Below are 17,100 nucleotides of genomic sequence, written 5' to 3'. Positions count from 1 at the left end.
ACCTAATCCTCAAGCAGGGCAAGAAGGTCAGGACCCAACTATTCTAGTGTATAGACCCTGGACTCCGGAAGATATCCGGAAAGCCACTGAGGGAATTCCCCATCCAAAAGTTAATTTCAGAAAGTTCTTAGAAGATTTACAAGGAATGAGGCTAAGTTATAATTTAAACGGAGAAGAGGTAGAAAAAGTAGTTAGACAAATTGTGGGACCAGATTGGCACATGATTAGTGGCAACTGGAATCCCCGTGATGCTGCGCTCAGACCCCTCCCACATAGCAGCACAGAGTTAGACAACAGAGTGAAAGGTCTAACAGACCGAATCTCTGAGAAATGGAAGCTTAGGGCAGACTGGACTTGCATTAATCAATGCATCCAACAAGAAGGTAAAACTATTGACAGATATTATGCCAGACTGTTAGAATGTTTTAATAACCATTGTGGAATGCAGGTTCCTGAAGATTAGACACAAGATTCCTCATATGAGCAGCAGTTAAAGAATGCATTTTTGAAAGGCAGCATTGCACCCATAAGCAGTTTTATTACAAAGCACATGGTAGATCATCGTACAAGCAGGTTACAGTCATTACTTGAATATGCTTGGCATGCCGAAAGGCATTTTAATAGCAAAAAGAAAAAGAAAGCCGAAGTATTTTCTGTAGAAGATGGAGCAGAAGTTTATGTAGTACAGTCCGGGAAAAAAGGCAAGAGAAATGCCCAGGGAAACAAACAATCTGATCAGCGATCAGAGGACTTTGAAGGGCGAAAGAAAAGGGGGTGAATGTTTTAAATGCGATAAAAAGGGACACTTGGCAAGGGATTGCAAGAAAAACAAGAAGGCAACCACGGAAGACAAGGAGGGTGAGGACTGACTATATGATCGTCAAGAATCACTAGAAGGGGATAGCAGAGAAAGGACAAATGAGAATGTGATAGAAGGAGTAGAGGATGTGACAGAAGAAATAGAGGAAGTGCAGGAAGTTATGGATAGTGAAGAAAATGAAATATTGGATTTAGCTTTATTAAGCTTAGAGCTCTATTTAGCAGGCACAAAACCAGAAGTTACACTCTTGGTGGAAAGGAGGGAAGTCAAATTCTTGTGCGACTCAGGGGCATCACGGACCCTGATACATCCCTCCAAACTGCCAGATAATTCAGAGTCACCTGATTACATACTAGTGAAAGCAGCTAATGGACAGCTGTATTGGGAGCCCCTCTCCCATAATATTGCAATAACTAATCCTGTTTCAGGATTGACCCAGAAAAGCAAAATTGTTGTTTCCGCTAAATGCCCAGTAAACCTCTTGGGCAGAGACCTTATGCAGCTATTTGGTATAGCAGTAGTTCCGACTATGCAGGGTATGGAAGCACAGCGACAAATTGATAACTTTGCAGTACAATCGGAGGGTGAAATGTTCTATTGGTACAGCCAGGACTTGGTTACGACTGGCCCAGGGGCAGTGAGCAAAGAGTTGATGAACATAGCCATCAGCAAGTTCCCTCCCTTGACATTGATAAACAACATTTGTTGCACTGTACTCTGTATTATTGTAACACACCAGGACCTGATAAGGAATATGAGCAAGAATTGTTTAGAAATCATGCAAACAGACTGATATTATGAAATCTGTACTGGGACATGGAAGGGAACAGTGTAGCCAGCTGTTCATTGCCCTAGGAGTTCTTTGCACTCTATAAATCTAATTGATTACCACATGCTAGCTTAACTAAGGACAAGAATGTAAAATGGGTACACTTAGGAGAAAAAGTCACGAGATGGGAAAAGCAGACAGAGTTAGAACTGTCAGAACAGGGAATACAAATGCAGAAGTTGAATTGGATAACTCAGACCCACCCAGCCGTGCACTTGCAGTCTAGCAAGGACAGCTGATTAGCACTCCTATTAAAGGAGGAAGAGAATGCCTTACAGAATATACCAGAAACTCTTTGGTCAACAGGAAAGTCAGATGTAGGACTTATTCATACAGCGGGACCAGTTACTATCACGCCCAAGTCAGCATTTAGACCACAGAAAAGACAGTATTCCTTAAGAAAAGATGCAGAGGTAGGAATCAAACCTATTATAGCAGCTTTACTTAAGGAAGGGGTGCTGGTGGAATCTCCTGATTCACCATGTAACACACCCTTATTTCCTGTTAAGAAAGCGAATGGAGAATGGCGTATGGTCCAAGATTTACAAGCTGTAAATGACGCAGTAATACCAAGGGCACCTACAGTGCCAGACCCACACACCCTGTTAAATGATTTAAAACCTCAACAGAAATATTTTTCTGTGGTAGATATCGGCAATGCGTTCTTTTCGATACCGATACACCCTGACAGCCAATATTGGCTTGCATTCACATTTCAGGGGAAAAGGTATACATATACGCGACTACCACAGAGATACTGTGAAAGTCCAACGATATTCTCACAAGAAATGGCAAGAAATTTTGCGGGATTTACCCCACCAAGAGGCAGTCAGATTTTACTTTATGTTGATGATATCCTGCTGGCGGCCCCAACCCAGCAAGATTGCAAAGAAGATACCATAGCGCTATTACAATTTTTAGCCACTGAAGGACATAAAGTAAACAAAAATAAACTGCAGCTTTGGAAAAAAAACAAGTTAAATACCTAGGATATGGAATATCCAAAGAGGGTAGGACATTAGATGAGGACAGAAAAATAGCGATTTTGTAAGCACCAAAACCCACTACTAAGAAGGAAATTATGTCCTTCCTGGGTACGACTAACTTTTGCCGGAGCTGGATTCCAAACTATGCCTTGGAATCTGCACCGCTGACTAACCTGATATATAAAAAGCCTATGGCAGCACAGGATTTGTTACAATGGACACCAGAAGCAGAATCTGCTTTCTGCAAACTGAAACAGTTAATAGCGTCCTCATTAGTTTTAGGATTACCAAACCATCATAAATGCTTTTTCCAAACTGTAGATTGTAAGCAAGGATATATGACATCAGTGTTAACACAGCAGCATGGGGACAAGCAATGCCCTATTGCTTATTATTCATCACAACTAGACCCAGTGGCACAGTCTTTACCCCACTGTGTACAAGCAGTAGTTGCAGCTGCAATGGCAGTACAGGCTTCGGCCTCAGTAGTTTTATTCCACCCTCACTTTAAGAGTGCCTCATGCAGTCGCGATTATTTTACTGCAAGAGAAGGTAGCATATCTTTCCCCTGCTAGGCATTTTTCCTCTATGACTATATTGTTGAGCCAACCTCATATGACAATTGAACGATGCACGACTTTGAACCCTTCTACCTTGCTCCCAACCCCTGCAGATGGCACACCACACAGCTGCCTGCAGGTGACTGAGCAAAAGACAATGCCTAGAAGACAATGCCTAGAAAAGATCTCACGGATGTTCCCCTGGATGATGCCAAGGTGACATACTACGTGGATGGCTCGTGCAAAAGGGGTCCTGCAGGACAGAACCTAGTAGGATATGCAGTAGTTTCTGATACTGAGATTATAGAAGTGAAACCTTTACCACACAATTTATCTGCACAGGCAGCAGAACTGATTGCCTTGACATGGGCATGTATCTTAGCAAAGGGTAAATGTGTGAACATTTTTACTGACAGCCAGTACGCTTTTTCTACTGTCCATGTTTTTGCGTAACAGTGGAAAAATTGAGGAATGATAACATCTACTGGCAAACCAATCAATCATGCACAGTTTTTATTTTAGATCTTTTAGAAACTATTCAGTTACCTCAGAAAGTAGCTATTTGTAAATGCACAGCTCATACCAAGCAACAGGATAGGATTTCAAAAGGTAATGCAAGAGCTGATACAGTTGCAAAACAGGCAGCTTCAGAAGTATTTCTTTTGAATGAGGAATTACAACCCTCTGAGATTTTAGACTTAGAAATGTTAAAGACAATGCAGACACTTACTATACAGGCTGAAAAACAAAGATGGGTAAGACGAGGAGCAATTCTCGAAAAGGGGCTGTACATCTCTAAAGAAGGGAAACCGATATTACCATCTAATTTGTTTAGATATGCAGCTTTGTTGAGCCATGGGCAATGCCATGTCTCAACAGGGGGGATGGTACAGCTGGTGAACCGAGTGTTCACGACATATGGATTCTTAAACTACTCTAAAAAATTTTGTTTAATGTGCCACATTTGTAATGAACATCATGCACAAGGGGCGTTAAAACCCAAGCAAGGGAGTTTCCCTAAACCACCGTATCCATTTCATACTATCTGTATGGATTTCATAGAATTGAACAAATGTGAAAATAAGAAGTACTGTCTTGTCATTATAGATATGTTTTCCAGATGGGTGGAAGCCTTTCCGACTAAAAATCCAGATGCGGCTACCGTAGTGAAAATCCTCATTAAAGAAATCATCCCTAGATTCGGCATTTCGGAAAGGATCTATAGTGACAACGGTACACACTTTGTAAACCAAACCATACAACAGCTAAGTAAGCATTTTGGTATTTCTTTAAAGAATCATTGTGCATATCATCCGCAATAGTTGAGAGGCATAATGGGATTTTAAAGAGTAAGCTAAGAAAGTTAATAGCAGAAACAAAGAGAAATTGGGTGTACTGTCTGCCCCTGACACTGTTGAGCATGAGAACTGTTCCAAATGCAAAAGGATTGACTCCTTTTGAGAAACTATTTGGAAGGGCTTATTATATACCTCAGTGGAAACATCTCATGCCCACAGACCAGGAAGCCGACTGTACACTAGCGGAGCATATGAGAAATTTGTTGAATTCTAAACATCTTTTGCAGTCAAATTCTGTTTCAGATAAAGAACAAACCAGACCATCAGAAGTGGCAGTGGATCCAGGAACCTGGATCTGGGTGAAGACAATATAAAAGAAGAATTGGACGTCACCAAAGTGGGAAGGTACATATCAAGTGCTTCTGTCAACACCCACTGCAGTCAAGATCGCAGAGCGTGCCTCGTGGATCTACCTGACGCACTGCAAACTAGTTAAGAACTTTGAACTGGACAAAAATCTTGTCACATGTCAAGAGCAAAAATGATAGAATCCAGAAACAACAGGAATGCAGAACAACCATTTCCTCAGAAGTATTGCATAATCATCCTGTTAACTGTACTAGTGACAATAATCTTTTTGTTGTGGCCATTCCTTTTTCTAGCCACACAAACTGAACTGAATAAACGTGAATGAACTCATAGACTGGCACCCAAACTTCAACACTTACCAGGCAATTAAATATGTGTATGCTGAGACTTTCAATGTTTCGAATTGCTGGATTTGCACAGCTTTGCCGACAGCATACGGGGGGGGGGTTATTAATGACTGTAGTCCCCCCTAGGGGTCAACAAGACCTGGGAAAACTTGATTTATGATACCTCAACTGTTACATCACAAGATAAAATAGCATTGCACTTGTCTATTCCACAAAAGGGAACTGTGTGTTTTTATAAAAATGATACTGTTCAGGTGGGTTGGAGCAATTGCAATGTGACTGTTCCTTATAAATGTTACATTAAAGCTAACAATGCAGGTTCTTATTGTAATACAAACTATGATTCATTTCTTGAATTGATGCAAAAAACAACTGATAAAGTAAAACATAATTCTGTTCTCTATAAACAATTGTCTATAATTGATAGCAAAATGTTTCATGCAGGACAAGTGTATATTCATAGTAAAGTTACTACTAAAGTAGAGGATTGTTATTTTGTATGTGGCAAAAAGGCATACAAGTGGTTACCTGAGAATTGTCCGGCAGTTGTTTTTTGGGCTACCTGGTTCCGGCCATACGACACACTGCAGTTTTGCCTTGAGGAAAAATTCAGAATGTCCGAGAGGTCAACAAGAAACCCATCAAGAAACCTGTAAATCCAGTGGGGCAAATCGATGCGCGCTGGAAAAACCATCATTCTATAGGCGATGGACTGACACACATGGACTTGAGTGATAAGGTTATATCGTGGGCAGGCGTATTACCAGCATATGGAGCAACAAAATCGATCTGGGAGCTGTGAAAAATATCTAAACTTCTCGAAGTAATGAGTAATGCAACTTTTTCCGCTCTCGAATTGGTGACTGATGAAATGAATGCCATGAGAACTGTAGTGCTTCAAAACCGCATGGCTCTCGACTTCATCCTAGCAGCGAGAAGTGTTACTTGCGCTTTAATCCAGGAGGAGTGCTGTTCGTATATTCCTGACCATAAACACGAGATAGACAATTGTGAGGTAATTCAGCAAGTGTCGGCCATGACCCAACCAGGACCAAACCCACTGACGGACTTTTTCCAGAAATGGTTTGGGGAGTGGGGTATTATCCTAATAAACATTCTGATTGCTATTTGTGTAGGAATGATCTTACTGGGAGTATGTGTTTGCTGTGGCATCCCCTGCATGAAAAGATTAATTAAAGACTTTATAGACACGTCAGTTTCTGAAACCCTATATCAAAGTACTGAGTTTGAAGAACTGTTAAAAGATTGAAAATGCTTTCATAAGTTTAAATTGAATGACTCTCAACTGCAAATCCTAAGTGGGAAGAGGTTAGGAGAAGAAAAAACTGTTTATGCTTATTTTGAAAGTAGAATAAAAGTATTAAAAGGGGGGGAAATGTCAGAAAAATATGTATTAGTGTATGTATTAGTAATATGCTTAGTGCATTTAAGGCTTGAAAAGGGTTAACACATTTATTCTATTTCACACTGCATAAAATCCGTAAGAATTGCAGAAGCTTTCTAACCTTGTATTGTCATGAAATATGCGCAGCTATAATCTTTGCTTATGCTTTGGCAATTTACAGGGAAGCAGATAATTTCTGCTTGTGTCAGGAAAATAATGAACAGATGTATGAGACCTAGACAAGGAGTTCCGCTTGTGCTGTGAGAAAATACACAGCTGCAGGAGCTATAGATAATCAGAACAAAGACTGCTTGAAAATATGAACTGCAATCAGCACTTGCTTATGTCTAAGCTAGAAAAATACCTTGAAAGGTAACAAGTGTATTAGTACTACACCAATAGAAGCTTGTAACGGGCTAGAGCCCACCAAGGCCAGGTTGTTTTTCTCAAAATGTTTTTCATAAATCCAGTCATGTCAGCAGGAAATCTGAGTAACATCTGCTGTAGAACAATACTGAAAGTTGTGTTTGATTATGTCAACCACAGAACAGTATAAGAATAGCATACTTCTTGTTAGTAGTTAAGCAAAATCCTGTATTTGCATGTTTTTGTCTCCTTGCAACAAGTTATTAAATGTGCCTTATCTGAACCTTACGTGCATTGGTCTTTGAAGTTTTTTCCTTTGACATAGAGGAAAAGTCATTGAGACTGTTTCCTGTAAGGTTGTGATTTGTCTTCTCCGCTTTTGGAGGAAGGAGCACCCCATTGTTTAGGCCTGTATGAGCCTTAGGGCTGAGATCTGCCTCTGGGACACCTGTATCTGCCTCTTTGTGGTCTGTCTGACACTGGAAAGGACCAATTTTTAGAAGGCCAGTTTCTGCTAAACCTGGGTGGCTATACCTGTAAGAAATCCCTAACTGTCTGCATGGATTTTGCTTTATCCTCCATTTTTTTCAACACCTCTTCTGCTTTAGTACCAAACAAAGTATCATGCTGTAATGGTGCATCTAATAATTTTGCTTTAACATGATCAGGCAGATTCTGTTCCTTTAACCAAGCATGCCTTCTAATAACAGAACCTGTAACAGCGGCCCTGCAGGAGGTCTTCAGTGAATCATAACCACATTGCAAAGTATGCTTTTCCACTTGTTCAGCTGCATGCAATAAATCCTGCAATTCCTTGTTCTCTGAACATTCAGTATTAGTCAACAATTTCTGTTTAAACAGTGACATTAAATATTGCTGATATTTAAGCATATGAAACTGACAATTTAAAGCCCTTACAGCCAGGGTAGCAGAAGTATAGATGTTTTTCCCCCATCTGTCTAGAGCCCTAGAATCCCTATCAGAGGGGACATGGTTTTTTGCAGTGGAAGCTTTAACCCCTTTGGGACCCTGAGATATAGTTTCTGGGTCAGCAGCGGGGTTTTTATATAGGAATTTATGAGAATCTGGGACCCTGTAGTATCTGTCTGGCTTAGCAGGTGCAGGGGGTAAAGAGTCAGGGGACAGGCCGGACTCTGAAAATACATAATCTACAATGTCTAGAACAGGTGGAATAGCAAGAGGTCTGTGCTGAGGAAGTAGCAGAAAGTCTCTGAGCCTTTTCTTAGATTCAGAATAATCTTGGCTCTCCCAGTGGAAATGCTCCCTCATGGTATGCAGGGTTTCCCCAAAAGAATAATCCTTAGGAGGAGAGGCTGAAGGGATGGATTTTTCAGCATCAGAATCCTCACAGGGAAGCATGGAGTAATCCTGTTCAGAAGAGGAATCAGAGGAAATAGAAACCTGATCAGAAAAATCGTACTCTGTCTCTTGCCTAGGCCTCTTATCAGGAGGGGGATGGGAGCCCCTGATCAAAGTAATTAGGTCTTCGGCCATTTTGAGCATCTGTTTTTTAGGCATGGAAGTCTGAGTAGGAGAATGTTGTACTTGTTTCTTTGTCTTTAGAGCTGCTTTAATCTTTGAAGCTGAAGATGGCTTAATATATAGTTGTGTAGGTCTGAAAACACCCTCAGAAGCTGATGCCTGCTCAACGGCTCCGGACCCATCTGAGGGAATAATTTCGGAGTGTCCAATACCTTGAGTATCCAGTGGCCCAGTCGGCTCCATGTGCGAGTCGGAAACGGCCTGTGGCTCTGAGGTAGCGGGCGCCAGGGGCTGCGAAAGCGCCTCACTGAGAACCGGCGAATGGCCTAGCAGAGGCTTCGTCGTCTGTTTTGGACCTCGGATGCCTATCCTTTTTCTTGTCCTTGCGTTTTGTGTAAACTCCGGTTGTCGGCTGGTCCGACGGCATTATATAATTAAAACTTTGGCCAAAGTAATGAAATGCAAAATCGAACAGACGCTTGATAGTGTGTTGGTTAAATCTAGCACAAAAATGACAGCTAGCAACGTTGTGATCAGGGCCTAGGCAAGGAATACAGTAAGAGTGAAAATCTTTTTCTGACATCGGTCTAGAGCAAGAAAAAAGTTTCCCCAATGGGTTACTTAGCTTTAATGAAAACTTCGGTTCTGAAATTCATATTTGAAAATCTCAGGAGTCGGCCGACCGGCACTTGCGAACTGCTTTTGCTTCGGGCACCGTGCAGCAAGAAAGACTGAAGAAAATGGCGTCGGCTGCATCTTTTATACCCCCTGGCGCACTGACGTCAGGGAAGAGGCGATAACAACCGACGCCGGACCTAGACTTTGGAATTCTGGCCGACTGCGGGTAGCCTGCCAGCAGGATAACCCAAGAGTAATGACTGCAACAGTGAAACATGACGAACATCAGTCTGGAGTAGAACCCTATCCCCTTTGCTCTATTGGCACAGGCTGAATAGCCCTGATACTGAGAAGAGAAAGTACTTCCTTTTGAGCCTCTGCATACTGGTTTGGAGGAAGGTCTGGCAACTGGCTTGGGACTGGCAGTGAGTGGAAGTGGAATCTGTATCCCTGGGATACAATGTTTAGGACCCATCGGTCCTGGGTAAAGGACATCCAGTTTTTTGCATGCAGGGCGAGTTTTCCTCCCAGGGGTGCAAGTACTTGGGCCTTGCTGGGAAGCAAAATAGACAAGTCATTGTGAACTTTTTAATAAGGGGGTGGCTTACTACTCCCTGTTTTAGAGGAGGGCACACTCCATTGTTTAGATCTCTACATACCCTGAAACTGTAGTCTTGGTGGCCTGTGGCCCCTGGGTTGGGACTGAAAATGCCTGGAAGGGACTGGAAAGGACCAGTTTTTAGAAGGCCAATGCCTACTGAATCTAGGTGGCTGCACCTGTAAGAAATCTTTAACAGTTTGCATAGATTTAGCTTTTTCCTCCATCTTTTTATCAACTTCTGCTTTTGCGCCAAACAAACTTTCCTGATTTAATGGAGCATCTAGTAATTTTGCTTTGACATGGTCTGACAAGATCTGCTCCTTCAGCCAAGCATGCCTTCTCAGTACAGACCCAGTGACAGCAGCCCTGCAAGATGCTTCTAAGGCATTAAAAAGTACAGTTTTGTACCTACCATAAATGTAGATGTTCGAAGATCCACATTGCTGCAGTCCTTACACTTGGGTAGTCCGCTGTCCTCGGTCGGCCCGAATATCAAAGTATAAGGCTGACGTCGGTCAAGGCGCATTTGACTGACATCGGGACGTCAGGGTACAAATGCGCATGACCGACGTCATATCCTCAGTCTTTTCTTGCCCCAGATGTCAGAAGACCCTAAAAATAAAGGTCAAAACCAAAAGACAGCAAACAACCAACCCACCACCCTTGCACTAACTATATGTACAATATATACAAAATACACAATATGTACAACCCAACCCACACAACCACCTCTAACTACAGAGGGAAGGAGGGAGGTAAATTGGACTGCAGCAATGTGGATCTTGAACATCTACATTTATGGTAGGTACAAAACTGTACTATGTTCTTCATCTCACATTGCTGCAGTCCTTACACTTGGGTAGAATCCCAAAGCAGAGGTAAGGGAGGATGGCTAACTACAAGGAAGCAGGAGCTGCCAAGATGCCCTGCAAAACAGCAGTGGCAAAACCAGCCCTGGATTTAGAGCAAAGTGGCAGGTGATAATGCCTAGAGAAAGTATGCACTGAACTCCAAGTAGCTGCCTCCAAAATATCCTTGGTAGCCACTCCCCTCAAAAAAGCTGTTGAAGTGGCAGTAGCCCTAGTGGAATGAGGCCTAATCCCAGCTGGAATCTCCTTGCCATGATGGGAATAACAGAAAGCAATGCAAAACCCAATCCACTTAGAAATAGTTTGTTTTGACACAGGCTTGCCCTGAGAACTCAAAGCAAAAGAAACAAACAACTGCTGAGACTGCCTGAACCCTTTAGTTCTGCCCAAATAATATCGCAACTGCCTGTGTACATCTAAAGTGTGCAAAATCTTTCCCCCTTTATTTTGGGGATTTGCATAAAAAGTAGGCAAATGAATAGTTTGGTTTAAAGCCACACTAGAAACCACCTTAGGCATAAAGGAAGGATTAGTACGTAATGATACCCTATCCTTATGGAAAATCAAGAAAGGCTCAACCGCCATAAGGGCCTGCAATTCAGAAACCCTTCTTGCAGAGGTAATTGCCAACAAAAAAGCAGTCTTCCATGACAAATATTTCAACTCAGAAGTAGCTGCAGGCTCAAAAGGTTGTAGAGTGAGTTTCTCCAACACAAAATTGAGATCCCAAGCAGGAGTAGGAGCTCTTCGGGGGTCTTATATTCTTTGCCCTCTAAGAAATTGCTTGAACAAAGGATGAGAAAACAATGGTGGGTCACAATCATAGTGAGCCGAAATTGCTGCAGCATGAACCTTAATAGAAGAGAAAGACAAACCTTTGTCCAGTAACTCAGTAAGATATTGAAGAGCCACACTCAAATTAGGCTCAGAAACATCAAAATCTTTTGCTGCACTCCAAAATAAAAATCTCTTCCATTTATCTGCGTACACTTTCCTTGTACTAGGCCTTCTAGCTTCCAAAATCACATTCAACACTTGTTGTGGAAGTTGAGACCCTCTATGGTTCGAAACAGAATATGCCAGGCTGTTAGGTGAAGAGAATGAAGTTTGACATTGAGCAAATGGCTGTCCTCCTGTGACAACAGGTGTGGAATCGAAGGCAAAGGCCATGGAGGCTTCCGTACCAGACTTCTCAGTAATGGGTACCAGTGCTGTCGAGGCCAATCTGGAGCTATTAAAATCATCCTTGGCTTGTCCTGTCTGACCTTTAGAAGTACCTTTGGGAGGAGAGGCAGAGGTGGAAAGGCATACACATGAAGATTGCTCCAATTGAAAGAAAGAGCATCCACTTTCCAAGCTGTGGGATGAAACCTTTTTGTGCAAAACTTTGGCAGCTGATGGTTTAGTGGAGAAGCGAACAGATCTAGGTCTGGAGTTCCCCATGACACTGTCAATTTCTGAAACACATGAGGATCCAATTTCCACTCGTGGGGATCCATAATTCGTCTGCTCAACACATCTGCTAAGGAGTTCTGTGCTCTTGGCAGAAACCTTGCCTGAAGATTGAGTTGTAAACTGAGAGCAGTCTCCCACAAAATCATTGCTTGCCTGCATAGAGGATAAGAATGCGTTCCCCCTTGCTTGTTGATGTACCACATGACAGTTGTGTTGTCTGTTAGAATCAACACCTGCCCTGGAAGAAGTAAATCCTTGAAAGCTATTAATGCAAACTGGACTGCTAACATCTCCTTTAGATTGATATGTAGATGTTGTAGTCTGGCAGGCCACTTGTCTTGTATCCACTTTCCATTTAGATGAGCTCCCCAAGCTTTGTCTGAGGCATCTGTCGTTAAAATCTGACTCGCCTCTGGCCGGGTCACAGAGAGTCCCTTGTTTAGGTGACATTCCTGAGCCCACCACAAAAATTCCTTTTGAATGCAAGGTATTATTTGAATGACAGTGTCTAGATCCTGGCAGTGCTGTGTCCATACATTTTGAGATACCATTGTAGCTTCCTCATATGCAGTTTGGCATTGGGAAGCACCAGAATACAAGATGCCATGAACCCTAAGGCTTGAAGGACTGTCCTTGCAGTCAGCCCGGACTGATGAGATAGCTGATGGAAGTAAAGGGATAGACTCTTTTGTTTGTCCGGAGTTATATAGGCCATCTGGGATGCTGTATTCAGTCTCACACCCAGAAAGCACATGTCTTGAGAGGGTACTAGACTGGACTTTATTTCGTTCACAGAATACCCTAGGCATCTTAGCACTGCTATCACATATTCCAAATGACGAAGAAGCTCTTCCTTCCTTGAGCCAGAATCAGGCAGTCGTCCAAATAAGGATAGATCTGTATTCCTTTCAGCCTGAAGAAAGCTATCACTGGAGCCAGAACTTTTGTGAACACACTGGGCGCAGTAGATAAGCCAAAGGGCAATGCAGAGAACTGATAGTGAAAAGTCCCAGCTCGAAAACGCAGATACTTCCTGCAACTTAGTCTGATAGGAACATGAAGGTAAGCCTCCTTGAGATCCAAAGTTACCATCCAATGATCTTTGCCCAGCAGAGGCAAAAGCTGTTGTAACGTCAACATTTTGAACTTGGGAATGTCCAGATAAGTGTTGAGGATAGATAGATCCAAAATTGGTCTCCACGTGTTCCCCTTCTTTGGTACTAGGAACAGGCGAGAATAAAATCCTAGGCCCACTTCTGGCATAGGGACCAGCTGTATGGCCCCTAGTTGAAGTAACAGAGAAATTTGCTTGTGAGCCTCTATTCTTTGTTGAGGAGGAACGTCTGGCATGCCTCTGAAAGGAGGCAAGGTATGGAAATAAAACCTGTAACCTTGGTGTATGATATCCAATACCCATTTGTCTTGGGTAATTAAACTCCAATTTTCTTTTGAAAAGTGCCAACCTTCCTCCCAAAGGTGCTGCCAGACGAGAAGGCTCTGGCAGCTGAAAAGGTAGGTCATTGGGTCTGTTTACGAAAGGACTGACCCCTGCCCTCACCTGAAGATTGTGCAGGAGAACTCCCTGTTCTAGGCCTGAAAGAGCCCTGAGCTCTGCCCCTACCACGTCTAGATCTACCCCTAGACTGGGAATCATAAGAAGGATACGTCCACCCTTTAGCAGGCCAATTTCTGCTAAACTTTGGAGGCTGAACCTGCAAAAAATCTTTAACAGTCTGCATAGACTTAGCTTTGTCTTCCATTTTCTTTAAAACTGCCTCAACAGGAGGACCAAACAACACGTCAGATTGTAAAGGAGCATCTAAAATCCTTGTTTTAACATGTTCAGACAAATTTTGATCCCTTAGCCAGGCGTGCCTGCGAAGAACTGACCCAGTGGCAGCCACCCTAGACGAGGCCTGTACAGCATCAAAACCACATTGCAAAGAATGCTTACCCACCTGTTCAGAAACATGTACTAAATCTTGCAACTCTTTACAATCAATACCTACTGCCAGAGCATCAACCTTAGACTTTAATTGTGAAAGGAGATAGTTTTGGTATTTCAACATGTGAAACTGGCAATTCAAAGCCCTCATAGCAAGAGTGGAAGAAGTATAAACTTTCTTTCCCCATCTATCCAAGGCCCTAGCCTCTTTGTCTGCAGGAACCGGATTCTTAACAACAGAAGCCTTGACACCTTTAGGCCCCTGGCTAACAGTTTCTGGATCTGCCCTAGGACTCTTAAAAAGATACTTATGAGCTTCAGGCACCCTGTAATACCTATCCGCTTAACAGGAGCAGGAGGCAAAGAATCAGGATTAAGAGAAGCCTCTGTAAAACATCTTCCACTACATCCAAAACAGGAGGTATAGCCAAAGGCCTATGCTGGGGTAAAACAAAATTCCCTAAGCCTTTTCCTGGAATCAGAGAAGTCCTGACCTTCCCACTTAAAATGCTCCCTCATGGAATGAAGAGTTTCTGAAAAGAAAAATCCTCAGGAGGAGAAGCAGAAGGAGTAGAATCATCCACATCAGAATCAGAATAAGGAGAGTACTCCTGCAAGTCTTCAGCCGAAGACTCTGACACATCTGAAGCCTGCTCAAAACCCCCAGCTCAGGCTCCACCCTAGGCCTCTTATCAGGAGGGCATAGAACCCCTAATCAAAGTAATCAAATCTTCTGCCATTTTAAGCATATGCTTCTTGGGCACAGTACCTGAAGAGCTAGGGGTAACACCAACTGAAGCTAAACCTGGCCTGCCCCTGGGAGAAGCCTTAGAAACAGAAGGAGAGGGCCTAGCCACCCTAGGAAGGGAGGGAGTATAGTAACCTGAGAAGCCCCTCAGCTTGACTTGCCTCCTGAGAGGCCACATCTTGCAATACTAAAGTCTCACCCTGGGAACACAAAGAAACCTCCGGTGGAGCCACCGGCTCCACCGACACCTCTAAAGAACCGTCCGGTACAGACGGTTCTTCCAGCCTAGGCTTAACTGCTTTGTCCTTGCGCTTCTTCGAAGAAGCGGGCGTCGGAGCATCCGACGGCATTTTATAATTGCACCGCTTCCCAAAGACTAACCTTGCACAATCCAACCTCCTCTTTATAGTGCGTTTATTAAATCTAGTACAAGAGCGACAGCCAACAACGTCGTGCTCAGGCCCTAAGCAAGGAATACACAAAGTATGATAATCTCTATGCGGTATCTGTTTCCCACAAGAAATGCAATTATTGACTTTTTCTGACATCCGGTAAATCACTGAGGCAAGAAAAATCTAAAATATTCTAACGGGTACTTAGCCAACTTTGAACTCGGTCTGAAACTTCGAAATCGAAAAATCTCAGAACGCCAACCGGCACTTGCAATGCTGCTTCTGCATCGGACCATGCGGCAAAAAAGACTGAGGATATGACGTCGGTCATGCGCATTTGTACCCTGACGTCCTGATGTCAGTCAAATGCGCCTTGACCGACGTCAGCCTTATACTTTGATATTCGGGCCGACCGAGGACAGCGGACTACCCAAGTGTAAGGACTGCAGCAATGTGAGATGAAGAACATCCACACTGCTAAGTATGTTTACTAACTTGGTTTGCTAAATGCATTAACTCTTGTAAATCTTTATTTTCTGTACAATCTGGAAGCAACAACATTTTTTGTTTAATTAGTTCCATAACATGCTGCTGGTACTTCAACATGTGAAAAGTACAGTTTTGTACCTACCATAAATGTAGATGTCCGAACTGGATAGCATCTGCAGTCATAACAAGTGGGTTGTCCTGTCATCAGGCAGCCCTGCAGTCGGCCGGATTCCAAAGTCCGGGTCCGGCTTCGGCTGATGTCGCACTCCACCCGACGTCATCTCTGTTGGTCTTCGGGTATAAAAGCATCAGCCGACGCCATTTTCCTCAGTGTTTCTTGCCCCAGATGCCAGTAGCCCTCTTGCAGGCTAAAATTTGGATAGATGCCAATGTTTCCAAATAGATAGAGGTAAACACAACAATAAGCATATATGTACATATATACAAACAAATACACCATAAAGACTCCCCAACAGCTAGCTATTAGGAGGGTAAACACCCTAGGAGTACCACAGAGGGAAGGAGGAGGGTAATCCTGACTGCAGATGCTATCCAGTTCGGACATCTACATTTATGGTAGGTACAAAACTGTACTATGTCCTTCATGGATGCATCTGCAGTCATAACAAGTGGGTAGAATACCATAGCCAACTAGGGAGGAGGATAAAAGTAGATTATGGTGTGTTTAGGATCCCTTGCAGTACAGCAGTGGCAAACCCTGCTCGGGATCTGGAATATAGAGGCAAATTATAATGCTTGGCAAATGTATGCACGGAGGTCCAAGTAGCCGCCTCAATAATGTCTTTGGTTGCCACTCCTCGTAAGAAGGCTGTGGTAGTGGCTGTTGCTCTTGTAGAATGAGGTCTTATGTTCTGTGGAATTGGTTTTCCATGGAAGGAGTAACAGTATCGTATGCAATTTCCTATCCATTTGGAGATTGTCTGTTTGGAAATAGCTTTTCCTTCCCTTCCTGTTGCATAGGCTACAAAAGTTGGTCAGTCTTTCTGCTATTTTTGTTCTGTCCAAGTAGTAGCGTAGCTGTCTATGTACATCCAAGGTATGCAGTATTCTTTCCCTCTGTTTTGTGGGTTGGGAAAGAAGGTAGGTAGGTGGATTGCCTGGTTCAAAGATACTCTGGATACCACCTTGGGCATAAATGTAGGATTAGTCCTCATGGACACTCTATCTTGGTGGAAGATTAGGAAGGGTTGCACTGCCATTAAGGCCTGTAGTTCTGAAACCCTCCTTGCTGAAGTAATTGCCAGTAGGAAAGCAGTTTTCCATGACAGGTGTTGTAGGTCTGCTGTTGCTGCTGGTTCAAAGGGTGATAGTGTCAACTTTTCTAGCACAAAGTTTAAATCCCAAGCTGGTAATGGTGGTTTCCTTGGAGGTTTTACATTCTTGATTCCTCTGAGGAACTGCCTGAGCAAAGGATGCGAAAAAACAGGTGGATCAAAGCTGTATTCTGCTGAAATAGCTGATGCATGTATCTTGATGGAG

At 43.0% G+C, this 17,100-nt stretch overlaps 1 protein-coding gene across 1 annotated transcript in view; it reads right to left on the bottom strand.

The window, feature by feature from the left end:
• The window catches only part of LOC122795777 (1-acyl-sn-glycerol-3-phosphate acyltransferase epsilon-like), an 800,499-nt gene that overhangs the window by 339,968 nt on the left and 443,431 nt on the right, over nucleotides 1-17,100 (bottom strand). The gene's annotated exons all lie outside the window — the stretch shown is intronic.

The sequence above is a fragment of the Protopterus annectens genome, chromosome 2.part2, assembly GCF_019279795.1.
Source record: "Protopterus annectens isolate FY-2018-M chromosome 2.part2, PAN1.0, whole genome shotgun sequence".
Lineage (NCBI taxonomy): Eukaryota > Metazoa > Chordata > Ceratodontiformes > Protopteridae > Protopterus > Protopterus annectens.
Note: the sequence above shows the minus strand (reverse complement) of the source record. Positions and strands in the feature narration are given on the sequence as shown.